At 40.5% G+C, this 26719-nt stretch overlaps 16 non-coding genes across 16 annotated transcripts; all 16 read right to left on the bottom strand.

Moving 5' to 3' along the window:
* Window positions 1-18305: 18305 nt before the first annotated feature.
* Trnap-agg (transfer RNA proline (anticodon AGG)) lies at window positions 18306-18377 on the bottom strand. The gene has a single exon. It is a non-coding gene; the product is annotated as a tRNA-Pro (tRNA).
* Window positions 18378-19308: 931 nt separating this feature from the next.
* Trnap-agg (transfer RNA proline (anticodon AGG)) lies at window positions 19309-19380 on the bottom strand. Its single transcript has one exon. It is a non-coding gene; the product is annotated as a tRNA-Pro (tRNA).
* Window positions 19381-20550: 1170 nt separating this feature from the next.
* Window positions 20551-20622, bottom strand: Trnap-ugg (transfer RNA proline (anticodon UGG)). Its single transcript has one exon. It is a non-coding gene; the product is annotated as a tRNA-Pro (tRNA).
* Window positions 20623-20725: 103 nt separating this feature from the next.
* Trnap-agg (transfer RNA proline (anticodon AGG)) lies at window positions 20726-20797 on the bottom strand. Its single transcript has one exon. It is a non-coding gene; the product is annotated as a tRNA-Pro (tRNA).
* A 1170-nt stretch (window positions 20798-21967) lies between these two features.
* On the bottom strand, window positions 21968-22039 carry Trnap-ugg (transfer RNA proline (anticodon UGG)). Its single transcript has one exon. It is a non-coding gene; the product is annotated as a tRNA-Pro (tRNA).
* A 103-nt stretch (window positions 22040-22142) lies between these two features.
* Window positions 22143-22214, bottom strand: Trnap-agg (transfer RNA proline (anticodon AGG)). The gene has a single exon. It is a non-coding gene; the product is annotated as a tRNA-Pro (tRNA).
* Window positions 22215-22970: 756 nt separating this feature from the next.
* On the bottom strand, window positions 22971-23042 carry Trnap-ugg (transfer RNA proline (anticodon UGG)). The gene has a single exon. It is a non-coding gene; the product is annotated as a tRNA-Pro (tRNA).
* A 103-nt stretch (window positions 23043-23145) lies between these two features.
* Window positions 23146-23217, bottom strand: Trnap-agg (transfer RNA proline (anticodon AGG)). Its single transcript has one exon. It is a non-coding gene; the product is annotated as a tRNA-Pro (tRNA).
* Window positions 23218-23342: 125 nt separating this feature from the next.
* Window positions 23343-23414, bottom strand: Trnap-ugg (transfer RNA proline (anticodon UGG)). Its single transcript has one exon. It is a non-coding gene; the product is annotated as a tRNA-Pro (tRNA).
* A 103-nt stretch (window positions 23415-23517) lies between these two features.
* Trnap-agg (transfer RNA proline (anticodon AGG)) lies at window positions 23518-23589 on the bottom strand. The gene has a single exon. It is a non-coding gene; the product is annotated as a tRNA-Pro (tRNA).
* A 756-nt stretch (window positions 23590-24345) lies between these two features.
* Window positions 24346-24417, bottom strand: Trnap-ugg (transfer RNA proline (anticodon UGG)). Its single transcript has one exon. It is a non-coding gene; the product is annotated as a tRNA-Pro (tRNA).
* Window positions 24418-24520: 103 nt separating this feature from the next.
* Trnap-agg (transfer RNA proline (anticodon AGG)) lies at window positions 24521-24592 on the bottom strand. The gene has a single exon. It is a non-coding gene; the product is annotated as a tRNA-Pro (tRNA).
* Window positions 24593-24717: 125 nt separating this feature from the next.
* Window positions 24718-24789, bottom strand: Trnap-ugg (transfer RNA proline (anticodon UGG)). Its single transcript has one exon. It is a non-coding gene; the product is annotated as a tRNA-Pro (tRNA).
* Window positions 24790-25306: 517 nt separating this feature from the next.
* Window positions 25307-25378, bottom strand: Trnap-ugg (transfer RNA proline (anticodon UGG)). Its single transcript has one exon. It is a non-coding gene; the product is annotated as a tRNA-Pro (tRNA).
* Window positions 25379-25895: 517 nt separating this feature from the next.
* On the bottom strand, window positions 25896-25967 carry Trnap-ugg (transfer RNA proline (anticodon UGG)). The gene has a single exon. It is a non-coding gene; the product is annotated as a tRNA-Pro (tRNA).
* A 517-nt stretch (window positions 25968-26484) lies between these two features.
* Trnap-ugg (transfer RNA proline (anticodon UGG)) lies at window positions 26485-26556 on the bottom strand. The gene has a single exon. It is a non-coding gene; the product is annotated as a tRNA-Pro (tRNA).
* Between the last annotated feature and the right edge of the window lie 163 nt (window positions 26557-26719).

The raw sequence follows: 26719 nt of genomic DNA, 5'->3' as shown, positions 1-26719 counted from the left end.
TTAGTGTTTTGATAACGCTTAGTCTTGATGAACAATAGTCTATTTCAACAAAATGGTCAATTGGTAAAATTCATATTAAAGTGACATACCTTTATTTACATGTTTCACAAACCGTTGTGTACACGTGCACTGTCCATGGCATTTCTTGGTTGGAGAAGTTACAGAGAGGAAGAGTAACTCAAAGTAATTAGATGACCTTTTGAGATCTACATAAATATATGAACACCCGTTTGGAAAATGCAGTTGATCATTGCACACCAACATACGGACATTTTTGCTGTCGTGAATTTGAGAATTTACATCTACAAAGCTGTTCTGAATGTCTGTCAGCGATATTTCTTCAGAGGGCACATTCAGCTCAGGTGAGTATATTGCAGATGACGCAAGTATATTATTTGTAAAATCAGTAAGGCAATCCTGATGACCCCATGTGTTCCTTCAGCAGCATGGTTGTTGAGAAATCTTACACTCAAGACTACCATATCATTTAGCAGGGAGCTCAATACACAGAGTCGTAGAGTATCCCTGCCATTCAGTAAGTGTTTAGTATATTGAATCATGATATGAGAACAACAGCCCGACTAATTGGCTGATCAAAGGTTTACTACATGTCATAAATATCCTTCCTGGGACTTAATCAGGCTATGGGGGTGGAATATATTCCCCAGGTAACACCAGCTGTTTTTTTTTGTGGTTGAGCTGAAGGATTACCTGTTGCATGTAATTTCAATTATAATGTATAATTAGTATAAGACTGATTTTGGACGTATTCTTACAGACGTAAAACGTTCTGTTTTGTTTTAAGACATAGATTTCATCAAAAACAACAATGACGGAGCAATACAGACTAATCCCAGTATTTATGCATATATGTTTTTTGGGTTCTAATATCACACGTCATTATATGGATGGAATAGTGACCTTAATAGGTATATCCTTTTCAAAATCGCTGAGGCGTTTCAAAATCAGATTTAACACAAATATATTTCATATTAGCAGTAATTCGACTTTATTTAAGACTTTAGTTGTAATATCTGCTGGTCATTTTGTTAGGTTTTTCAAAATGCTAATTGCATTTTTCCCATGAATTTACTTTCACAGACAACTGTGAGGCAGGCTCTACAGAATGCTGAGTGTGTAAGAGGAATGACCCTAAATCCACAACAGATGTAAGAATATAATTTAATATGATTTAAATACAGTAACTGCAAGAGTTTCAATACATTAAACCATTCAACAAGTAAAACTTCTGGTGTTTCTACAATAACCTCGACATGAATTTATCTTCATTGTGCAATAAATTTTGAATTGTATTTTTTCAGGTTGGAAACAGGACAGAATAAGGACACTAAGGCAGCTCTCCCTGTTATTCCGCATGCTGAGTTTCAAGGTATTGCAGTTCTGCTTAATGCTCTGTCCTATATGCATCAGTGCACAACAAAAAATGAGCACAACCTACTGTCATTTAAATAAGAATGCTCATTTCTTGAGCTCCAAACGTGACTTTTGTTGCACAATAAAATTACGCAACAAAATGTGATGTTGAAGGGCGATTTTGTTCAACCATTTGAATCGGTTGCATGTGTTTGGTGACGACTTCTTGTTATAATTCTGTAATCACTCTATAATATACGTCAGTTTTATTGAAACATAAAGTTTCTGTCAGGGTATTGTATCTTGTTTGTTGCAGTGGCTATGACAAGATGTTTGTTTTTTTTCACTATGAATGTTTTTCAGTAAAATATGTTCATTTCAGAGACTAGCTGTGAGTCCATATTAATCCGTGTGATCTTTCAGAGGAGAAAAAAGGTTGTACCATACAACACCTGTGTTCTAATGCACTAAATACACAAGTATCAATAATACTTGGTATGAGATTATGAGAATAGCCATTGATTCTATTATCACATTGGTTTACCATTCACTTAATGCAAGTATAATCATATTGACTGTTTTCTTTAGAAATCGAGTCGAAGGGATGCGACAGGCAGACCTCCCGAGCCATAAGAAAGCAAAATATGAACAAGTATTAAAGAATGCACAACTACAATGCTACCCCATTGTTTTTTATTGTATATTTGATAATAATGTGTGACATATTTTCCGTAAATTTGTAAATGGAATGTTTTTGTATGAAATTTAATCTTCCTCCTTCTTGTTGTAATCTGTAAATAAACATCTAGTGTAAGCTCGACACTGTCTATTTGTTTTGGGGTAATTTCATTCGCATGAAAGACATGAGTATTATCAAAGTGAAACAAATTCCGCATTATAGAATACCATTTCCATCAACACTGCAGTATTGACCACGGAGCACTATCAAGCGAACATCAAATTTATTTCAATGTTATGATATGCTAAATTCCTTGTTCATGCGTCATGAAACAAATTCAGCACATTACAACTTTCATCACCTAAACAACCACTCCTCGGCGCATTATCGCGATGATGACACTGCAAGATGTCAAACCAGCCTACAACTCCTACCAGCCAATTTTTTATCCAAGAAAGATGTAAGAGAGTTGCGGGGGAAATGGAAGCAGTGTGACTCGCCACACCTCAAATATGGTTCCTATGCTATATGAATAAAATGACAATGCACAAAGCCGAACGAAGGCCATTCTGTGTATTTTACGGGCACAAAGTGGATAAGAACTTACTAGTACAGATCACGAGATAAAAAAACCCAAAACATATGAAATATCAACTTGTCAAATATTCCACCACTATAAGTACTAGTAACATATATTCCATTATATCAGTTCTGCTGTTTGTAAGAAAATAAATAAAATTACAAGCGTACAATCGCGATTCAGAAGTGCAATATGTTGTACCAGGGAGCCTATATAGAGTATTGTAGAGTATCCCTGGTTGTACTTGGACTTTCGTCCCTCGTAAGGAAGCCTGCGGGAGACCAAACCCAGTCATAGCTGGTGGATGTACACTCAAGTGTAACGACGACAACCAATTGTCTGCTTCATTTGCTGATACGCCGAGCGCTCATAAGGTGGGGCCCATAGTGTGTTCAGAAAGATGTATTTGATGGGCATTTTAGAAGTATGGCGAGTCACAAGAAAGTAAGATTCTTTGTGGATATCAACTTTTTGTATTGTATATGATGCATCGTTTCAGTATGGATTGATATACCGTTGTCAAACAAAATCATATACACTATGTTGTTATCCATAAAGAATGTATGTAGAGATGTTGGGTTTTGTAAATCTCTGAATTTGCGTTCGATCCAATCAAGAATAATCTCAGTAGAGCACAGTAAAGCAGGACTTGAAACTGACAAGCGTTTGCACCAGTTTCCGTCAGATCCAGTCATCCATGAAAAACGGATGTAGTTTGTTTGCAACCCAGAGACATAAAAATACATGTAATATGTATCACACCTGCTTTATTGCATAATGTGGCTAAGACAGGACTCAGGTGCATGAGTCATCAATCAATTTATTTTGTTGATGGCGTATAGCCTGATACATGTTAAGTTTAATTGGCATGTGGTCAATGATTGAAGCTGTGTATTGCATATTGTCTTTAGCAGACAGGCAGCCATACATATAGGTGTCAATAAACCAGACATTAAGCTTTTTCTGTGATAGAGGCCGCTTCTTACAATCAAGGTTTTTTTTATGTAACGAGTAGATTATTTACTTGTTTGTGTACACAACCAAGATTAGACTACTGCTCACGACCTCATACTCCGGGCGTGCATACTGTTTCAAGCTCCGTGAACCTATTCACTGTGCATGCGTTATGGTCGCAGCACAGCACAACTGTTGAAACAACTTCTTCCCCCAGCGCTGGGTGAAATTTAGTGAATCGCTTGAACTCCGAATTCGCAGATTTTTTTTCCATCGCGTTTTTTTTTCTTTATAGGTTGAATTGGCATTTTCTATGATTTGTTTCGGTAACTGCATACCGAAAGGTATCAGAATCTGCAAAGTTGCGTTTTCCTTTTTTATGTGACCTTTTAGAAAGTTTCGTTCCATGAGATAACCTGTCAAAATAATACAACATATCAATAATGCCCTATGCTCCAGGGTGGGCAGTTCTCTCTGGAGGTCTTGATGTTTCTTTTTCTTTGGGACAGTGTCTGGCCAGCACTATGTTGCACCATGTTCAGTTTATTAATTTGCGTCCCCAGTCCAACATGAAATTTATCACCTCGAAAACGTTGGGATGGGTTTTTCGAACAAGTTACTTTAACCTCCTATGCCAACCTCTTACCTGTTTTTTGTCCAGGGCACATTTCTGTCATGGAGTTCCATTCCTGAAGGTTGTTGTTTAGTTATGTTAAATATAGCAGTATGTGTTAACTGCAACTAGCCCGTGTACAACAGGTGTAGTCCCACGAAGCATAAAATTATTCAGTTAGGTACAGTTCACTCGGCTTATTGGACTTCATGCCTCAATGATTTTATGGGATTATGGTGGATTGTTGCTTGGCTGACCACAGAAAGGAAGAATCAACAGAAACAACAGAAATCAAATATGATTGTAAAGTATTTCAAAAGGTGACCTATCCCATCTGTATCACTGGTACTATTGGTAAAGGTTGGATCGACCACATGATTCATAGCAACATATACTGTCATATGTTATGTTATCACAACACAATCTCTATCATTTAGCATATTATCACAGGTGACAAGGTGATATTGTTTATGGTATTGTTATTCACTGTTCCCAAACACAAAATAAGTGGGATACTGAGTCAGAATTCTTTTCTAAACAGCTTGCGCATAGTGAAAGAAACTCCCACGCATCTTCACTCCACCGAACACTGTGGTAAGAGCATCAGTATCCTACCCGTAACAGGGTGACCACTCTCCACTGCACAGTGGTCTGTCCCACTCTCATTTCACGCCCCAATTACCTCATTAATTATGTCCAGGGGTCAAACTGTAATTAGCCTTTGGGATTTATTAGGTGTGAATTTGAGGCCTTGCGGACCGTTTTACCATCACCCACCAGTTATCTCCCCTTGTGGATCTTTACAAGTTGTAAATGTCTTGTAAACATCATCTTTCCAAGCTTGTAAATGTCTTGTAAACATCATCTTTACAAGAGATTTACAAGCTTGTAAAGGTGAACTTTTTTTCCAGTGGCAGTTATGTGCAGCTTTATTTAAGAAACAATCACAAAAGTCATTTTTAATAAGAGCAACAGTCAAGTTCATGAAATATGGTATAACTTTACTATTCCAATGTTTACTACATGCAGCATACACTAATAATAAACCATCAGGGTCTCTCAAATCATAAATGTAGTCCATCAAAGTAACCATCATCACTTGTACTGTCAATGGTACAGTGATGTGGACGCCTGTTCCTAGAAATTCATCAGCATCAAATTCTGTTCATTTGCATTCTGGTTAACTTCTTCATTGCTGTTTTTTTTTCACATCCATCAGAATAAATGCAATTGGTTCTTATACTCCAACACCCCAACATACATCTGTGGCTGCTCTGAAGTACAAACAGATATGTATTGTTTTTATGATGTATAAACAATTTGCACAGCAATCAGAGCTCACTTATGTATGTGACAATGGTAAAATATGGCAACAGTGCCAGTTACCTGATAGCACGTCCATCCTACTTCCTAATGCTCATCCTACAAAAACATAGCTCTTCATTATTTTAAAATATCATGAAAATTTTTGCATGTAGAAACAGGAACCTTTTGGAAATATTACATTACAAAACAAATGACCATTTATGAGGAAAATAGAACAGAAAAAGGGACTTTTCATGACAGGGCAGAAAATATGTGATGGCAAGTTACTGGCATGCATGACATGTCCTGCTGGAACACCAGTGCTATCTTGTTGACTTGAACATTAGCCACCCAGTTACAGTACAGTTGTTAGAAAAGATGTGAAGAAGCACATTCTAATCCTCCTGATTTGATGACTGATTGTCAATGTGAGGAGAAAACTGACAGAAGATGTCTGTACAAGGGGTGGTTACATTAGGAACCTGTGTGGTAGCCACTGGTGGTTCATACAACTGCAGCAATCAGTACCTCCATGACAGTGAAACTGCTTGTCATGGTGACATAAATAATCTCTAAACATGGGAATTACTTGTAGTTTCAGAGGTTTTTAACTATTTCTATTTGTCATACACCCTTGACCAGAAATGGAATATTGCCCTTGACACCTACACTTTATGCAATTTTTAAGATGTTCTCAAAGCTCATTACAGTAAACAGCATTTCATACTTGTGAACAAGTTGTGACTGACTCTACCTAGTCATTAGTTCATATTTTCAGAGATTTTTAACAATTTTATTTGTCACATGAGCTTGAACACATATGGAATAGAACCCTTAAAACCTACATTTTTAGAATTTGAAGACGTTCTCTGGGTTCATGATAGCAAATTGCATTTCAATGTACTTGGTCAATAGTTCTAATTTTCAAAGATTTTTAACTATTTTATTGATCACATGACCTGGACCAGAAATGGAATAGGGTTTTAAAAGTTTTTTAACTACATGCAATTTATGTCCCACACTGTTCCTGCTATATAATATGATCACTAAGACTGATCACATGGTGACCACTTTGCATAAGGATTTTTTCATGGGGATCTATTTTTCCCTACAAATCAGGCAGCAGCTGCATGACATTGGCAAGTGGGTGCATGAATTACCCTAACTAAATGCTAAATCTAGAAATTCAACAGTGCCGCTGCATCAGTTCATAATGCTTCACTTGAGAGCAAGAGTAGACATCAACTGAATTCCAAGCTGTCTGCAAATTGTTGATCTAGACTAGGGGAGCAACGCAACATGGGGTGAATGGTGAACAACCTGTGAACAAATGAAGTTAGTTATTAATAAAAACGTTTGTTTTTAATGTCAAGATAATCTAAAGGGAGCAAAATATAAGAAAAAGCTAATGGAATTAAACATAAAACATAAAAATGTTTTATTGGACAATTATGGCTAAATTGCCAAAAGCAGCATACATGTTAAGGTGTCATGGCAGAAACCTTTGAACTGTCAAATACATTTATTCACTGAATGTAAAAATGGCAAATATGTCATTAGCAATGCCACTACAGGGCTGAGGGAATTGTCTAGTTGTTACTATGGCATATAGTATTGGTACTAAGGGATAACAGAAAGAGACGCATATACTGCCTCACCAGTGGAAACTTGAAAGTCAAATACATCTTTTCTGTGTATCTGTCTCAGCAATAATTACATCAACAATAATTTCCTTTACATCAGGCATCAGGAAGATGCTTCTGCATCTGTGACCATAACCTTACACATGACCTTAACAAATCACATTTGATATCTGATATTTTTGGCTGAGTCCCATCTGGGACTTGAACCCACACCCTCAGGGTCATGCACCTAATCACCAGCATACAAAGTCAGCTGTCTAGACTGATCAGCCACAACGACTTCCTTACTTTTCTTTCTTGAAGGTTGTGCCTGAAATGTATCAACATCAATCACTAGTCTCAATTGTACTTCAAATGTTTTTGTTTATTTGATGTTGTTGTTATTAAATGCCACCCTCAACAATATCTAAGCTATGTGGATAAATAATGTTGTGTTTACCATTCTTTTTTATCTCACATTATGTGATTAATGTTAATAATGTCATAAAATTTATTGAAAATGAACACAAGTCATGTTGTTAACAAACATATTCAGTGCAAAAGCCACGGATGCTCATCCACATTTATTGACATGTTCATGTACCATGTCTGGCTTAGCTATGGATATGAAAAAATACATGTTAGGTTCAGACATAATATTCAATATAAATTGAATCATGGTGAAGTCGTTTATACTCTTATATAAACGCAATTTTTTGTGTGCTTAATGGGCACTTTAAATAAAATTCAATATTTGTTGAGTTTGAATGAAAAGAAAACAGCAAAAAACAAGGGTGTTGAAACATACCAGCACCAAGTTTGCTTCAAACTCCCAAACACAACAGCCTAGTGCATGAAGAAGACAGACTTTCTTATAATGCACAGGTAATGGCATCAGGGCACTGGCAGTATATTTAGTGATAACATTTTTCTATCTCAACCTATATAATGTGTTGACTAAAGAAGAATGACTGTGAATCATATGTCCATGACAGTTCTGGTTCTAAACGTGTTCCAAATTAAAGATGATTTGTACATTCCAAACCTTAGTACAAAAATAGATGAGCATGATGATTACTGTTGACTTCTGCACTCAAAATAATTTTAGCAAGCCTTAACTTACATAGCATGTCCATATTGATGCTGCTGCCTAACCTACATTGTTGGACACTGACCAAACTGTGTCTGTGATCCAGCCTACAGAAAGTCTATTTGTCTTGCTGGATTGCTGGTTTCAGATGTCATTGCTTCCAAAAAATATGAATATAAAAATCCTTTACATCTAACCTGTAATACAAAAAAAGGAGAAGAGTTACTGGGGGTGTTGTGGGTGAGCTGAATAAGGTGCCAGGCTAGTGACCCAGCGAGGTTGAGGTGTCAGGATCAAGCCCACTTGTGGTCAGGTGTGAAAAACCTTGGAGTCATCTTTGTGTGCAGACTATTTCAGTGTTGTCACAACCTCTAATGTACAGTGCACAATCCTGTGCACTTAAAAGAACCCACAAATCCATTTGCATATGACCAGATGGTGTCCACATGAATACTGGCAAACTCCTACTTGTGGGTACAGCAACATGCAGTGAACTTATTATGAAGTACTGTGACTATGTGTCCCAGTCCACCCAGCTGTGAATGGGTACCCTGTAAGGATGGGAGAGTCACAATAAAACTTGGTGCGCCTAGTGGCAGCATGAGTTGCATACTCCCCAGGGAGTGAAGATTGATAATACAATGTGCTGTTGAGACTGACATCCAGTGATCAAGGGAAACAATTCCAGTGCCTCGAGCATGTACTAGTGCATGGATATGTGTGCTATATAAATATCCATATCATATCATATCATATCTCACTTAAGGTTAAATTTTAGCTTGACCAAATCATTTCCATGGAAATCATGAAAAATATAAAAGTGTAAAATCTGTAAAAGGCACCACTTCAAGATGTGCCTCATAAATCTGCCAAGTTCTGTTGAAAGATACTGAATGGTTTTTGAGTTTTGCTTGGTTTTTTTTACACCTCCTAAATAAATAAATAAATAAATAAATAAATAAACAAGAGTCATCAGAAGATGACATATCCCACCACCACCCTGCCCCCACATGTTTGAAAGTACTCATCATCTGACAGTTACTTATTGCTTTTTTTTTTAGACTAAGTTTGAACTGGTTCCATGGAAATCATGAAAAATATAAATGCCATATATCTGTAATCAGCAAAGTCACCAAGCCACCATCTGTTGAAAGATATGAAATGGTTTTCGAGTAATGGTGCTCAGGAAACGAAGCCCATCCCTCCATTTTGAGACTAAGTCCGAAACGTTTCCATGGAAAAGCAAGAAAATCATAAACCACAAAATTCTGTAAATAGCAAAAGGCACTATTTTAGGTTCTGACTGATATATCTACCAAGTATTGAAGGAAAATATTGAACGGTTTTTGAATTCTGCTCCAGAAATAAACCCATCCCACCATTCTACTAACACCAAAACGTTTCATGGAAAAACAAAAAAAATAAAAATGACAAAAATCTGTGAATAGCAAATGGCACAACCTTAGGTTGAGATTACCTATCTATCAATTTTGGTCTAAAAATATTGAACGCTTTTTGAGTTATGCTCCGGAAAAGAAAATGATGACAGACAGACGGATGGACACACAAGGCATTGACTATATCCCCCAGCATTACATATATTACCTAAATCCTTCAAATCCTTCCACACTACATTCATAACAATAACCCTAACCCTAACCCTAACCCTAACCCTAACCCTAACCCTACATTCATGACAATGGTCAAAACATACCAGATGTACACATACAACTTGTACACACGAAACTGTTATGTGCAAGATTACACTTTCTCAGTAAAGTACATTCCAGATCTGTTTTGGCTTCAGTCCCATCCATGATTTGAACAGACACTCTTCAATAAATCACCACAATTCAATGTCAGTGTTCTAAGCACCTCAGCTGTGAACATCGTTATATTGTCAGACTTTCACCACATTCAGTTAAATACATCCGTTATGGTGCTTAGTCAAAATTGTGTTATACATGCTCTGACACTGAACAAGAGTGTAAATGACATGACAACTAAATAACAGTTTACCCATGGTACTCTACAAAACAGCTTGCACAAGAAAATCATTTAAGTGATAAAAAGCTAGTTTTTCTTATTCAGTGTATTTTGCTGTTATCATCAGGTTATTATAACAGGTGAAACGGATACTTACAAGCAGTTGTGAAAATGACTTATTTGTGGCATGTAATTTTTGAAACTACTTAAGTCAGTAATGCCTTGTCTTCCTATTAGATGTTTATATGTGAACTTATGAACCTTATGCAGCTGTCCTTAAACCTACAGAAAGGTCTGAACATAGACAAAGCTGGAAACATCTCCACTAGTCAAATCTGTGATTCATGTTCTGTATATGTACGTCACTTCTCAGAAAAATACATAAGTCGTATGAAGATGGTAAATCCCCCTGGACCTCACATATTTGAAAGAAAAAACCATCTGACAGTTACTTTAAGTCCAACTTGAATTTTTTTCAAACAAAGTCCAATCCATGGAAATCATGAAAGACATAAAAGCCCAAAAGTCTGCAAATAGCATTAGGCACCACTTTGGGATTTGCCTCGTATCGGCCATGTTCTGTTGAAAGATATTGAAAAGTTTTCGAGTTGTGCTCAGGAAACTAAGTCCACCCTTCCCTTTTGAGACAAAGTCTGAATTGTTTCCAGGGAAAAAAAAAATGACAAAAATCTATAAATAGCTAAAGACACCACCTCGGTGTCTGTTTGGTATATCTACCAATTTTCACTGAATGATATTGAACATTTTTTGAGTTATGCTGTGGGAAGAAAATCATTATGGACAACCAGACGGACAGACAGATGGGGTGTCGACTATAAATGGACAAAAGGGAACTGGATGAAACTTCAATACTTTCTCCTCTCCAACATATCACTAAAGAGGAGATTTGTTGGATTGAAGAGCTGTTAGAGACATATTATGTCTACTATAACCCTCATTTAACAGTATTTCATAAATGCTTTGCAAAATGTATTTCTTCATTAATGAAGAATGTTTTACAATCATACAGATACCATGGGATTTTACTCATTTGTCACAAAAGAAGGGGGTCACTTGATAGTTCCAAGCAAAGGCATATTTCGATTATCGAATAATGTTTAAACCTAAAAACTAGTAACTACACAACTTCCTTTCATTGGTCAGTTGTTTGCCTTCTACTGACACAGCAGAGTCTACTACATTAAAGGAATATGATTTTGATACTCATGACCTCATGTGATTGAGATAGTTTAAAATTGCTTAAAAGATAGTTTAAAATTGCTTCAACAACCCCACATTTCATACATAAGTCAGTTATTTAAAAAATGATGAAAATATAATCCTGGTAACTTATGAAGTTTATTGGTTACTCTTCTCAAAGTGAAATAAAAAATCTCAGAAATACAAATCTAATGAATAAGGGTCACTGAGTCTTTAAATTTGATAATGAGACACAGCCTGGACCAGCAGACTTACTAAACATTGCATGTACCTACATGTCCAGTTATCACAGCATCTACAAGGTGGTAGAGGATATCAGTGCAAAAGGAGGGTGCTTGATTACCTACTGCCAACATTTAAGACTAACTTGGATGTGAAGACTTCTGATTATGCTGATTGTGCAAAGATACACCTCCCTAGTCACAAAAAGTCTTTTCTTTCTGCTGCCGATCATGGTTTTATATAAGATGGCAGAAGAGAATCATGGCATTACAAATAGGTGTTTCCTCACAGTTTACTCTACTGCCATTTCAGAATTCCTCATGTCATTTGTGAATTAATGTATGTTTGCATCATGATAAAATAACCTCAGATATTTGATTGTGTAACTAGTTGATTGATTTTTACAGTAGACTGATAGGGAATATATGAAGCAATTAATCACTTTTGTGAACTTGAACTATTATATATGATATAGATTGTTAATATATTGGACCCGTGAAGGTCCCAGGGTAGAATAGGCCTTCAGCAACCCATGCGTGCCATAAAAGGCGACTCAGCTTGTCGTAAGAGGCGACTAACGGGATCGGGTGGTCAGACTCGCTGACTTGGTTGACGCATGTCATTGGTTCCCAATTGCGCAGATCGATGCTTATGTTGTTGATCACTGGATTGTCTGGTCCAGACTCAATTATTTACAGACCGCCACCATATAGCTGTAATATTGCTGAGTGCGGCGTAAAACTAAACTCACTCACTCACTCACACACTGTTAATATATTGATTGTGTGATATTGCCCCAACTGAGGTGGAAATTTTTGTTTTATGTTACATTCCATAATTTTCTTTTGCTGTCCTTTAGTGGTGTGAAAAACCATTGGAAACAAAATAGAAATTGTTAATTTAATGACCCGACCTGTGCACACTGATACTGATGTATTGGCGATAACTGTTAGGTAGTGATAACCATTTGACAGCCATTACATATGGTCTCAGACCACAATTATTTTGTTTCTTTGCTTTCTAAAGGGACTTGCTGGTCCACCAAAATTAAAATTGGAACTAGACTGCTCTCCTATTGCATGCTGACTAACCTGTGACTCGTCATGTTACCAGGAACACATCGGCATGGACTGACCATCTCAGTTTTGCCGTATCCACTGTCAACAATGGTCACCGGAAGTTTCAATCTGAAACACACTAAACAACCTTGAACTTGGGTCAAATCATGGATGGGTGGAGTCTATACCACGTGCAGATTGTGGACCAAAAGAACTGTCATTAAAGTTCAGTGTCTTTCATCTGATGTTTTATTAAAGCTATCACAAGTAACCCTGAAGAAAATGAACCCAGACAGAACAGCCCATTTAAACAAAACACTGTATTGTCCTATTTTCCTTCCGGGGCATGGTAAGCCTTAAGAAGGGAACACAGTGACCAGAGTTCCGCAGCAAATATAACATATACTGAGTCAAGAAAGAAACTTCACAAAATGTAATTTAAAAAAATAATGAATAATTTTTCTCTGATGATACATCTATATATCCAAAATGGGATCCCTATCTTTCGACTCTAGAAAAACATTAGCAAAACCCACTCAAATGCATCCATTTGTCGTACAAATGATGTTAAAGCCACATCAGGTTTTGCAATGTGAATGTGCCGGTTGCAACTTGCAAGCGGGAAGATTAGTTATTGACGTTGCAAGAGCAATGGGATGCAGCCGTCATATTGTGCATGACTTGCAAGGTCATCTGCAACAAACTGGCACCACTTCTGATTGCAAAAGGTCGGGTTGTCCATGTGTGACATCATGAGCAGAAGACCGTCAAATAGTCCTACATGACCTACGTGACAGATTTCTGCTGACTACACAAACCAGGGCTGGGATGTTTAGATGTTGACTGTCCTCACAGACCATTTGAAATCATTTTCGGGCTGCCAGTCTCCATTCTTGACGTCCATATTGTGACTTGACATTCTGTATACCCATGTTTTGGAACGGAGGTGTAGCCTAATGGAACTGATTGTGGCACTGTCAGTGTATCTCGTACATCACTCAGATCTCAGCAATGAAATAATAACAATTTAACCATCTTGCCATCTCTTGTTCTTTTATAGTGTCTTTTTTGACTCAGTATACTTGAAAAGTTGTCTGCACACATTCTGCAGAAGTCGTCAGATTAGAAAAGAAGCAACTAAATATCAAAAATTAGTTCTCATTACTGCATGGATCCACATTTCATGAATACAAAACTCTTACACAAAATCATCAAATCACAGCTGTCAGATGATTAAGTCAGCACTGAAGGCTGTACAGAATGCTTTTCAAGAATAGGCCGAGCAAAAAGAAGATGCATTTCATTTCCTACCAGGCCTCTTGGTTGCTTAGAGGTGGATGAAACTCGCCTGGGGCTGCTGGCTGCATGTCCAAGTTACACACTGACTGTCTGCCTGACATGCCAATGAAGTGGCCAATGTGGGCTGAGATGAGAGAGAAAATGAGTGAAATGTTGAGTCAAGAGGGGATTTACATGGTGAAAGGGATGAGGTGGGGCATCTGCACCAGACAAAAGCAACCAAGAGGGTGCAGCGATGGGCCTGAAGCACTGAGGGTGCGGCCATTGCTGACTGAAATGGGAGAGAGAGTGAATCAAATATTTGGACTACAGACGGCTGTACAGGCTCAAAGTGATCTGGGGCAGCCTCTGCACCAGCCACAATGACAAAATGAGGGGACAAGTAGGGGCCAAGACTTTATGCGGGACTTAAGACCCATTCGGGATTTAAGGGCTGCTATAGCTGCCCTTAAGTCCTGAAAAGGTCTTAAGTCCCGAATGGTCCTTTTCTCAAAAGGTAGGGCAAAATGAAGATGCATTTCATTTCCTACCAGTCTCTTGGGATGCCTTGGGCTGGATGGTACTCCCATGAGCAGCTGCCACAACCTGTCCGCTGCCCACTGACTGTTTGCCATGAAGTGCCAAGAGTTCGGCCATTGGTGACTGAAATGGGATAGAGAGTGAATGAAATATTTGGCTGTACAGGCTCAAAGTAATGAAGGGTCACAGAGATCATGAAGAAGGGATAAAAATAATTCCATCAATACTAACAAATTGTCGATGTTTGAGTGCTTTCAAGTTATGAAACAAATATAAGGGACTTTTAAGTGTCAATAAGTGTACTGTTCAGTCAGTGGCAAAACACCTTTGCACAATGGTATTGTGGAGAGAACAGGCCTGCTGCAGACATATTAGCTGGTGAAGGTTTTGGCATGGTGGTTATTTCTTTTGATGCTTTATAATTTATATTGTCTTCATACCAGAAGCTATTAAATTGACACTTTGAAAGAATTTATCTGGGTATTTTAGATACAAGACCAAAAATGCAGAAAAATGAGTTGTCACTCTAGGAAAAATTTGGGACTGAAGTGTCGAAATTATATTTCTTTTTTTTCAAAATGTGAACTATAGCTGATAGCGTAACTAGCATTAGCCTAATTAGGTGTGGCTGTTATATACATTCGAAATGACTCCAATGTTTACATTAGTGGTGTGGGTGACGTCAAAAAAGTGTGACCAGCGCTTCGTTTTTGTTTGTCAAAAACATGGGTTAGCAACAGGGCCCCATGTCTCTGAAGGCTGCTAACGTTTGTAGGGCGATAATGCTACATGGTGGAGATGCAAAGGTAAATCTTACTGTCAGAAAAGTCGTTCCTAATGTGAAACTTCTGGTCATTGTATCGTGACCTTGACAGTCCTTGTCGTTTTGGCGTGTCACTAAACCAACAGCCACATGGATTCATGTTAAAACGGCCCAGTTTCAAGAGCTAAACTAATACCTGGGCCCTAGATTGGTTGCATTACTCGCGACAAAATGTGAATTTAATTTTCTTGGAATTTCTGTAACAGCGACATAACATCCCATGGTCTCCACAACCCACAGCTCACCCTGTATCGCATGCATCCTATACAACAATTCTGAGAAAATCTATTCATCATAGTCTTATGAAGATATCCGACGCAATGGCAGTTGAGTATAAACATTATCAGTTGAGGAAGTTCACTGGTCTATCTTCCGAGGATGGCGAAAAGTATCTAAATGACTTTGAAGCTTATGCTACTTAGCACAACTGCCGGGCCCATCGAATGATGCTCGGAAAGTTGCAGCATTTCAACTCCATTTAGACGGTCCTGCTGCCACATGGTTTATGCACACATGCAAGGGCAACTGGTACAATGTTTGCTCTGCTTTTCATACCAAGTATATTGCCTTTGACATGAATGACAACCCAGCCATCATTGCCGAGGCTGAACTTTTTGCAAACATGAAAGTAAAAGAAGGTCAGCCTATAGAAGTTTTCCATTCAGAAATTCTGAAAAAGGGAAGAAGGTTAAACAAATATAACAAGGACATCTTGGCCAAGTTTGTAGAGGGCCCACCAGAAAGATTAGCTTTTTATGTACGAGCTGGACACCCTATCAGTCACCAGGCAGCTCTCAATTCAGCCAAAACGGGAGAGGTTTACGGTTATCGTTCTGATTCAACCATCTTTCCACAGTTTCCATCTAACCTGAATAAACGTCTGGCCAATGTAGGTGATAACTCTCAGGCTATGACTTTTCAGCCAACCCTACCATATGTTGCTCCAGTTGGAAGATCAGAAATGGATACACTGAGGGGAGAGATACAGAAGCTGGCAGAGACTGTGCATGAACTCCAAGTTAGTACACAATCGCAACCAAACTCAGCTCATCACTATCGGCTAAGTCATAGATATCAAGGATCAAGAGGTGGATCAACAAATCAACCACCCAGTGCTGATACTTGTTTCAAATGTCAAGGAACCGGTCATACTAAATCACATTGTAACTCACCAGACAATCTCAGGGGACGCTTGGATCTCCCTTGCCAGGTTTGTCATCAAAATGGTCACTCAGCAAGGAAGTGCAGGCTTGTGACTGTCAAAGACATGGGACAGGGAAACTAGACAGTCCCAAGGAAGCAACTCAGGCGCACACCCTTGGGATCTGCGAAAGCGCCAGTTTTGATCGTATTCAATCAGATTCAACAATCAGTATCAACAATCAGAATTCAGATAATTGTATTGTCCAAGAATCAGCCAACAGTTCAGAAAACGACAATTGCTATTCTCAGTCAGAGTCATATGAGAATGATGCAGAAGGTAATGAATCTGTCAAAAAGACTTTCATGTTTATGCCTATTCAGTTTTCCTCCTTCAAAGTCTCAGCCTTGCTTGACTCTGGAAGTGATATTAACATTGTGTCAAAGGAGTGTTATGATCTCATCCCAGAGTGTGACAAGAAACCAATAATCCCAGCTGGGTTTGAATCAATAGTTCTTGCCAGCAACCAGAAAGTTCAAGTTTTGGGGGACATCTATACTGAAGATTTCTACTCCTCATGGCAAACATTTTGTAACAGTTCATGTGTTATTGCAGACTTCTCATCCAGTTATATTAGGAACAGGCTGTCTCATATCACAGGGCATTGTACTTGACTTCAGCCAATGCAAAGTGAGGAAATCAAGTGCCAAGATCAGATGTAAGAAGTCATTTACTGAAATTGTGACCTATGGTAAATTACCTGCAACTATTGGATATGGTGTACAAGGCATATATATACCAACAAAAACTATTTTAGGAAAGTACATTCTACTTGCAAAGGCAGTTGTTTGTTTTCCACGGAACCGCAAGGTACCTGTGAAGTTGATTAATGTCACAGATAGTGCTATTTCTGTTAGCAAAGCACAGATTCTAGCAATATTTACAGCCTTTGACAGTACATTTGAAATCAAATCTACTGAAGACGAGAACCCTTCTAGTGCCCATGCTACTTTAAGCAGTACACCAGAGCAGACAGATACTGCCATCAATGAACAAATACAATCAAAGGGAAGTTCCTCCTTTGAGTTTGATGACTTTATCTCAAATTTTGAGCTGCCAAAGAACCTTTCTGATGGACAGACAAAACAGATTGCAGAATGCCTATATGATTTCAAGGACATCTTTGTGACACCTAGCAATCCTGCTTTGAGATTGACTCACCTAGCTGAACCCTAACCCTTTTATTTACAACCCGGGACCCCTCGCACCCTAAGCGAGAATCATACCCCTAGACCAACGAGCCGCTTATCACAGTTCCTTCAAGTTGGCTACAGAAACTTCACGTGGTAGTATGATGCAATGAACACAAGCCCGTGCTGCCCTCGGCACATTGCGCCAAGCACTGTTGAGAGGGACATTGTAGGCAGGGGCAAGTTTGAGTTTCATTTCATTTTTTTACAACCGTATTCAACCTTCAGTGTAAAAATGAACATTCGGCCCTTCATTAATTGCGAGCTCCTGCAAACATGCTAGCTTTTCTTTTAGGTGACAATTAAGCTCATTATCCAATCATTCTGACACGTGACTCATTGTTAATGATGTGGAAGACAATCAAAATTGTCAGTTCTATTTACCAAAAGATACAGGGCTCGTCCGGGATTCGAACCCGGGACCTCTCGCACCCAAAGCGAGAATCATACCCCTAGACCAACGAACCCAGATACAAGACCAGCCCTTGATCACTCTCTTATTTCAACCTCTCGATCTTTGGAACTAATAAAATCAAAGGAAAATAGTCGTCTTGGATTATCAAAAGGTTGGGCTCGTCCGGGATTTGAACCCGGGACCTCTCGCACCCTAAGCGAGAATCATACCCCTAGACCAACGAGCCGCTTATCACAGTTCCTTCAAGTTGGCTACAGAAACTTCACGTGGTAGTATCATGCAATGAACACAAGCCCGTGCTGCCCTCGGCACATTGCGCCAAGCACTGTTGAGAGGGACATTGTAGTCAGGGGCAAGTTTGAGTTTCATTTCATTTTTTTACAACCGTATTCAACCTTCAGTGTAAAAATGAACATTCGGCCCTTCATCAATTGCGAGCTCCTGCAAACATGCTAGCTTTTCTTTCAGGTGACAATTAAGCTCATTATCCAATCATTCTGACACATGCCTCATTGTTAATGATGTGCAAGACAATCAAAATTGTCAGTTCTGTTTACCAAAAGATACAGGGCTCGTCCGGAATTCGAACCCGGGACCTCTCGCACCCTAAGCGAGAATCATACCCCTAGACCAACGAGCCGCTTATCACAGTTCCTTCAAGTTGGCTACAGAAACTTCACGTGGTAGTATGATGCAATGAACACAAGCCCGTGCTGCCCTCGGCACATTGCGCCAAGCACTGTTGAGAGGGACATTGTAGGCAGGGGCAAGTTTGAGTTTCATTTCATTTTTTTACAACCGTATTCAACCTTCAGTGTGAAAATGAACATTCGGCCCTTCATCAATTGCGAGCTCCTGCAAACATGCTAGCTTTTCTTTTAGGTGACAATTAAGCTCATTATCCAATCATTCTGACACGTGACTCATTGTTAATGATGTGGAAGACAATCAAAATTGTCAGTTCTATTTACCAAAAGATACAGGGCTCGTCCGGATTTCGAACCCGGGACCTCTCGCACCCAAAGCGAGAATCATACCCCTAGACCAACGAGCCTCAGATACGAGGCCAGCCCTTGATCACTCTCTTATTTCAACCTCTCGATGTTTGGAACTAATAAAATGAAAGGAAAATAGTCGTCTTGGATTATCAAAAGGTTGGGCTCGTCCGGGATTTGAACCCGGGACCTCTCGCACCCTAAGCGAGAATCATACCCCTAGACCAACGAGCCGCTTATCACAGTTCCTTCAAGTTGGCTACAGAAACTTCACGTGGTAGTATGATGCAATGAACACAAGCCCGTTCTGCCCTCGGCACATTGCGCCAAGCACTGTTGAGAGGGACATTGTAGGCAGGGGCAAGTTTGAGTTTCATTTCATTTATTTACAACCGTATTCAACCTTCAGTGTAAAAATGAACATTCGGCCCTTCATTAATTGCGAGCTCCTGCAAACATGCTAGCTTTTCTTTCAGGTGACAATTAAGCTCATTATCCAATCATTCTGACACATGCCTCATTGTTAATGATGTGGAAGACAATCAAAATTGTCAGTTCTATTTACCAAAAGATACAGGGCTCGTCCGGAATTCGAACCCGGGACCTCTCGCACCCTAAGCGAGAATCATACCCCTAGACCAACGAGCCGCTTATCACAGTTCCTTCAAGTTGGCTACAGAAACTTCACGTGGTAGTATGATGCAATGAACACAAGCCCGTGCTGCCCTCGGCACATTGCGCCAAGCACTGTTGAGAGGGACATTGTAGGCAGGGGCAAGTTTGAGTTTCATTTCATTTTTTTACAACCGTATTCAACCTTCAGTGTAAAAATGAACATTCGGCCCTTCATCAATTGCGAGCTCCTGCAAACATGCTAGCTTTTCTTTTAGGTGACAACTAAGCTCATTATCCAATCATTCTCACACGTGCCTCATTGTTAATGATGTGGAAGACAATCAAAATTGTCAGTTCTATTTACCAAAAGATACAGGGCTCGTCCGGAATTTGAACCCGGGACCTCTCGCACCCTAAGCGAGAATCATACCCCTAGACCAACGAGCCGCTTATCACAGTTCCTTCAAGTTGGCTACAGAAACTTCACGTGGTAGTATGATGCAATGAACACAAGCCCGTGCTGCCCTCGGCACATTGCGCCAAGCACTGTTGAGAGGGACATTGTAGGCAGGGGCAAGTTTGAGTTTCATTTCATTTTTTTACAACCGTATTCAACCTTCAGTGTAAAAATGAACATTCGGCCCTTCATTAATTGCGAGCTCCTGCAAACATGCTAGCTTTTCTTTTAGGTGACAATTAAGCTCATTATCCAATCATTCTCACACGTGCCTTATTGTTAATGATGTGGAAGACAATCAAAATTGTCAGTTCTATTTACCAAAAGATACAGGGCTCGTCCGGGATTCGAACCCGGGACCTCTCGCACCCAAAGCGAGAATCATACCCCTAGACCAACGAGCCTCAGATACGAGCCCAGCCCTTGATCACTCTCTTATTTCAACCTCTCGATCTTTGGAACTAATAAAATGAAAGGAAAATAGTCGTCTTGGATTATCAAAAGGTTGGGCTCGTCCGGGATTTGAACCCGGGACCTCTCGCACCCTAAGCGAGAATCATACCCCTAGACCAACGAGCCGCTTATCACAGTTCCTTCAAGTTGGCTACAGAAACTTCACGTGGTAGTATGATGCAATGAACACAAGCCCGTTCTGCCCTCGGCACATTGCGCCAAGCACTGTTGAGAGGGACATTGTAGGCAGGGGCAAGTTTGAGTTTCATTTCATTTATTTACAACCGTATTCAACCTTCAGTGTAAAAATGAACATTCGGCCCTTCATTAATTGCGAGCTCCTGCAAACATGCTAGCTTTTCTTTCAGGTGAAAATTAAGCTCATTATCCAATCATTCTGACACATGCCTCATTGTTAATGATGTGGAAGACAATCAAAATTGTCAGTTCTATTTACCAAAAGATACAGGGCTCGTCCGGAATTCGAACCCGGGACCTCTCGCACCCTAAGCGAGAATCATACCCCTAGACCAACGAGCCGCGTATCACAGTTCCTTCAAGTTGGCTACAGAAACTTCACGTGGTAGTATGATGCAATGAACACAAGCCCGTGCTGCCCTCGGCACATTGCGCCAAGCACTGTTGAGAGGGACATTGTAGGCAGGGGCAAGTTTGAGTTTCATTTCATTTTTTTACAACCGTATTCAACCTTCAGTGTAAAAATGAACATTCGGCCCTTCATCAATTGCGAGCTCCTGCAAACATGCTAGCTTTTCTTTTAGGTGACAACTAAGCTCATTATCCAATCATTCTCACACGTGCCTCATTGTTAATGATGTGGAAGACAATCAAAATTGTCAGTTCTATTTACCAAAAGATACAGGGCTCGTCCGGAATTTGAACCCGGGACCTCTCGCACCCTAAGCGAGAATCATACCCCTAGACCAACGAGCCGCTTATCACAGTTCCTTCAAGTTGGCTACAGAAACTTCACGTGGTAGTATGATGCAATGAACACAAGCCCGTGCTGCCCTCGGCACATTGCGCCAAGCACTGTTGAGAGGGACATTGTAGGCAGGGGCAAGTTTGAGTTTCATTTCATTTTTTTACAACCGTATTCAACCTTCAGTGTAAAAATGAACATTCGGCCCTTCATTAATTGCGAGCTCCTGCAAACATGCTAGCTTTTCTTTTAGGTGACAATTAAGCTCATTATCCAATCATTCTCACACGTGCCTTATTGTTAATGATGTGGAAGACAATCAAAATTGTCAGTTCTATTTACCAAAAGATACAGGGCTCGTCCGGGATTCGAACCCGGGACCTCTCGCACCCAAAGCGAGAATCATACCCCTAGACCAACGAGCCTCAGATACGAGCCCAGCCCTTGATCACTCTCTTATTTCAACCTCTCGATCTTTGGAACTAATAAAATGAAAGGAAAATAGTCGTCTTGGATTATCAAAAGGTTGGGCTCGTCCGGGATTTGAACCCGGGACCTCTCGCACCCTAAGCGAGAATCATACCCCTAGACCAACGAGCCGCTTATCACAGTTCCTTCAAGTTGGCTACAGAAACTTCACGTGGTAGTATGATGCAATGAACACAAGCCCGTTCTGCCCTCGGCACATTGCGCCAAGCACTGTTGAGAGGGACATTGTAGGCAGGGGCAAGTTTGAGTTTCATTTCATTTATTTACAACCGTATTCAACCTTCAGTGTAAAAATGAACATTCGGCCCTTCATTAATTGCGAGCTCCTGCAAACATGCTAGCTTTTCTTTCAGGTGAAAATTAAGCTCATTATCCAATCATTCTGACACATGCCTCATTGTTAATGATGTGGAAGACAATCAAAATTGTCAGTTCTATTTACCAAAAGATACAGGGCTCGTCCGGAATTCGAACCCGGGACCTCTCGCACCCTAAGCGAGAATCATACCCCTAGACCAACGAGCCGCGTATCACAGTTCCTTCAAGTTGGCTACAGAAACTTCACGTGGTAGTATGATGCAATGAACACAAGCCCGTGCTGCCCTCGGCACATTGCGCCAAGCACTGTTGAGAGGGACATTGTAGGCAGGGGCAAGTTTGAGTTTCATTTCATTTTTTTACAACCGTATTCAACCTTCAGTGTAAAAATGAACATTCGGCCCTTCATCAATTGCGAGCTCCTGCAAACATGCTAGCTTTTCTTTTAGGTGACAATTAAGCTCATTATCCAATCATTCTCACACGTGCCTCATTGTTAATGATGTGGAAGACAATCAAAATTGTCAGTTCTATTTACCAAAAGATACAGGGCTCGTCCGGGATTCGAACCCGGGACCTCTCGCACCCAAAGCGAGAATCATACCCCTAGACCAACGAGCCTCAGATACGAGCCCAGCCCTTGATCACTCTCTTATTTCAACCTCTCGATCTTTGGAACTAATAAAATGAAAGGAAAATAGTCGTCTTGGATTATCAAAAGGTTGGGCTCGTCCGGGAATTGAACCCGGGACCTCTCGCACCCTAAGCGAGAATCATACCCCTAGACCAACGAGCCGCTTATCACAGTTCCTTCAAGTTGGCTACAGAAACTTCACATTATCCAATCATTCTGACACATGCCTTATTGTTAATGATGTGGAAGACAATCAAAATTGTCAGTTCTATTTACCAAAAGATACAGGGCTCGTCCGGGATTCGAACCCGGGACCTCTCGCACCCAAAGCGAGAATCATACCCCTAGACCAACGAGCCTCAGATACGAGCCCAGCCCTTGATCACTCTCTTATTTCAACCTCTCGATCTTTGGAACTAATAAAATGAAAGGAAAATAGTCGTCTTGGATTATCAAAAGGTTGGGCTCGTCCGGGATTTGAACCCGGGACCTCTCGCACCCTAAGCGAGAATCATACCCCTAGACCAACGAGCCGCTTATCACAGTTCCTTCAAGTTGGCTACAGAAACTTCACGTGGTAGTATGATGCAATGAACACAAGCCCGTTCTGCCCTCGGCACATTGCGCCAAGCACTGTTGAGAGGGACATTGTAGGCAGGGGCAAGTTTGAGTTTCATTTCATTTATTTACAACCGTATTCAACCTTCAGTGTAAAAATGAACATTCGGCCCTTCATTAATTGCGAGCTCCTGCAAACATGCTAGCTTTTCTTTCAGGTGAAAATTAAGCTCATTATCCAATCATTCTGACACATGCCTCATTGTTAATGATGTGGAAGACAATCAAAATTGTCAGTTCTATTTACCAAAAGATACAGGGCTCGTCCGGAATTCGAACCCGGGACCTCTCGCACCCTAAGCGAGAATCATACCCCTAGACCAACGAGCCGCGTATCACAGTTCCTTCAAGTTGGCTACAGAAACTTCACGTGGTAGTATGATGCAATGAACACAAGCCCGTGCTGCCCTCGGCACATTGCGCCAAGCACTGTTGAGAGGGACATTGTAGGCAGGGGCAAGTTTGAGTTTCATTTCATTTTTTTACAACCGTATTCAACCTTCAGTGTAAAAATGAACATTCGGCCCTTCATCAATTGCGAGCTCCTGCAAACATGCTAGCTTTTCTTTTAGGTGACAATTAAGCTCATTATCCAATCATTCTCACACGTGCCTCATTGTTAATGATGTGGAAGACAATCAAAATTGTCAGTTCTATTTACCAAAAGATACAGGGCTCGTCCGGGATTCGAACCCGGGACCTCTCGCACCCAAAGCGAGAATCATACCCCTAGACCAACGAGCCTCAGATACGAGCCCAGCCCTTGATCACTCTCTTATTTCAACCTCTCGATCTTTGGAACTAATAAAATGAAAGGAAAATAGTCGTCTTGGATTATCAAAAGGTTGGGCTCGTCCGGGAATTGAACCCGGGACCTCTCGCACCCTAAGCGAGAATCATACCCCTAGACCAACGAGCCGCTTATCACAGTTCCTTCAAGTTGGCTACAGAAACTTCACATTATCCAATCATTCTGACACATGCCTTATTGTTAATGATGTGGAAGACAATCAAAATTGTCAGTTCTATTTACCAAAAGATACAGGGCTCGTCCGGGATTCGAACCCGGGACCTCTCGCACCCAAAGCGAGAATCATACCCCTAGACCAACGAGCCTCAGATACGAGGCCACCCCTTGATCACTCTCTTATTTCAACCTCTCGATGTTTGGAACTAATAAAATGAAAGGAAAATAGTCGTCTTGGATTATCAAAAGGTTGGGCTCGTCCGGGATTTGAACCCGGGACCACTCGCACCCTAAGCGAGAATCATACCCCTAGACCAACGAGCCGCTTGTCACAGTTCCTTCAAGTTGGCTACAGAAACTTCACGTGGTAGTATGATGCAATGAACACAAGCCCGTTCTGCCCTCGGCACATTGCGCCAAGCACTGTTGAGAGGGACATTGTAGGCAGGGGCAAGTTTGAGTTTCATTTCTTTTATTTACAACCGTATTCAACCTTCAGTGTAAAAATGAACATTCGGCCCTTCATCAATTGCGAGCTCCTGCAAACATGCTAGCTTTTCTTTTAGGTGACAATTAAGCTCATTATCCAATCATTCTGACACATGCCTTATTGTTAATGATGTGGAAGACAATCAAAATTGTCAGTTCTATTTACCGAAAGATACAGGGCTCGTCCGGGATTCGAACCCGGGACCTCTCGCACCCAAAGCGAGAATCATACCCCTAGACCAACGAGCCTCAGATACGAGGCCAGCCCTTGATCACTCTCTTATTTCAACCTCTCGATGTTTGGAACTAATAAAATGAAAGGAAAATAGTCGTCTTGGATTATCAAAAGGTTGGGCTCGTCCGGGATTTGAACCCGGGACCTCTCGCACCCTTAGCGAGAATCATACCCCTAGACCAACGAGCCGCTTGTCACAGTTCCTTCAAGTTGGCTACAGAAACTTCACGTGGTAGTATGATGCAATGAACACAAGCCCGTTCTGCCCTCGGCACATTGCGCCAAGCACTGTTGAGAGGGACATTGTAGGCAGGGGCAAGTTTGAGTTTCATTTCTTTTATTTACAACCGTATTCAACCTTCAGTGTAAAAATGAACATTCGGCCCTTCATTAATTGCGAGCTCCTGCAAACATGCTAGCTTTTCTTTTAGGTGACAATTAAGCTCATTATCCAATCATTCTGACACATGCCTCATTGTTAATGATGTGGAAGACAATCAAAATTGTCAGTTCTATTTACCAAAAGATACAGGGCTCGTCCGGGATTCGAACCCGGGACCTCTCGCACCCAAAGCGAGAATCATACCCCTAGACCAACGAGCCTCAGATACGAGGCCAGCCCTTGATCACTCTCTTATTTCAACCTCTCGATCTTTGGAACTAATAAAATGAAAGGAAAATAGTCGTCTTGGATTATCAAAAGGTTGGGCTCGTCCGGAATTTGAACCCGGGACCTCTCGCACCCTAAGCGAGAATCATACCCCTAGACCAACGAGCCGCTTGTCACAGGTCCTTCAAGTTGGCTACAGAAACTTCACGTGGTAGTATGATGCAATGAACACAAGCCCGTGCTGCCCTCGGCACATTGCGCCAAGCACTGTTGAGAGGGACATTGTAGGCAGGGGCAAGTTTGAGTTTCATTTCTTTTATTTACAACCGTATTCAACCTTCAGTGTAAAAATGAACATTCGGCCCTTCATCAATTGCGAGCTCCTGCAAACATGCTAGCTTTTCTTTTAGGTGACAATTAAGCTCATTATCCAATCATTCTGACACATGCCTCATTGTTAATGATGTGGAAGACAATCAAAATTGTCAGTTCTATTTACCAAAAGATACAGGGCTCGTCCGGGATTCGAACCCGGGACCTCTCGCACCCAAAGCGAGAATCATACCCCTAGACCAACGAGCCTCAGATACGAGGCCAGCCCTTGATCACTCTCTTATTTCAACCTCTCGATCTTTGGAACTAATAAAATGAAAGGAAAATAGTCGTCTTGGATTATCAAAAGGTTGGGCTCGTCCGGAATTTGAACCCGGGACCTCTCGCACCCTAAGCGAGAATCATACCCCTA

The sequence above is a fragment of the Haliotis asinina genome, chromosome 14, assembly GCF_037392515.1.
Source record: "Haliotis asinina isolate JCU_RB_2024 chromosome 14, JCU_Hal_asi_v2, whole genome shotgun sequence".
NCBI lineage: Eukaryota > Metazoa > Mollusca > Gastropoda > Lepetellida > Haliotidae > Haliotis > Haliotis asinina.
The sequence above is the reverse complement of the archived record's forward strand: the minus strand, read 5'-3'. Positions and strand labels throughout refer to the sequence as shown.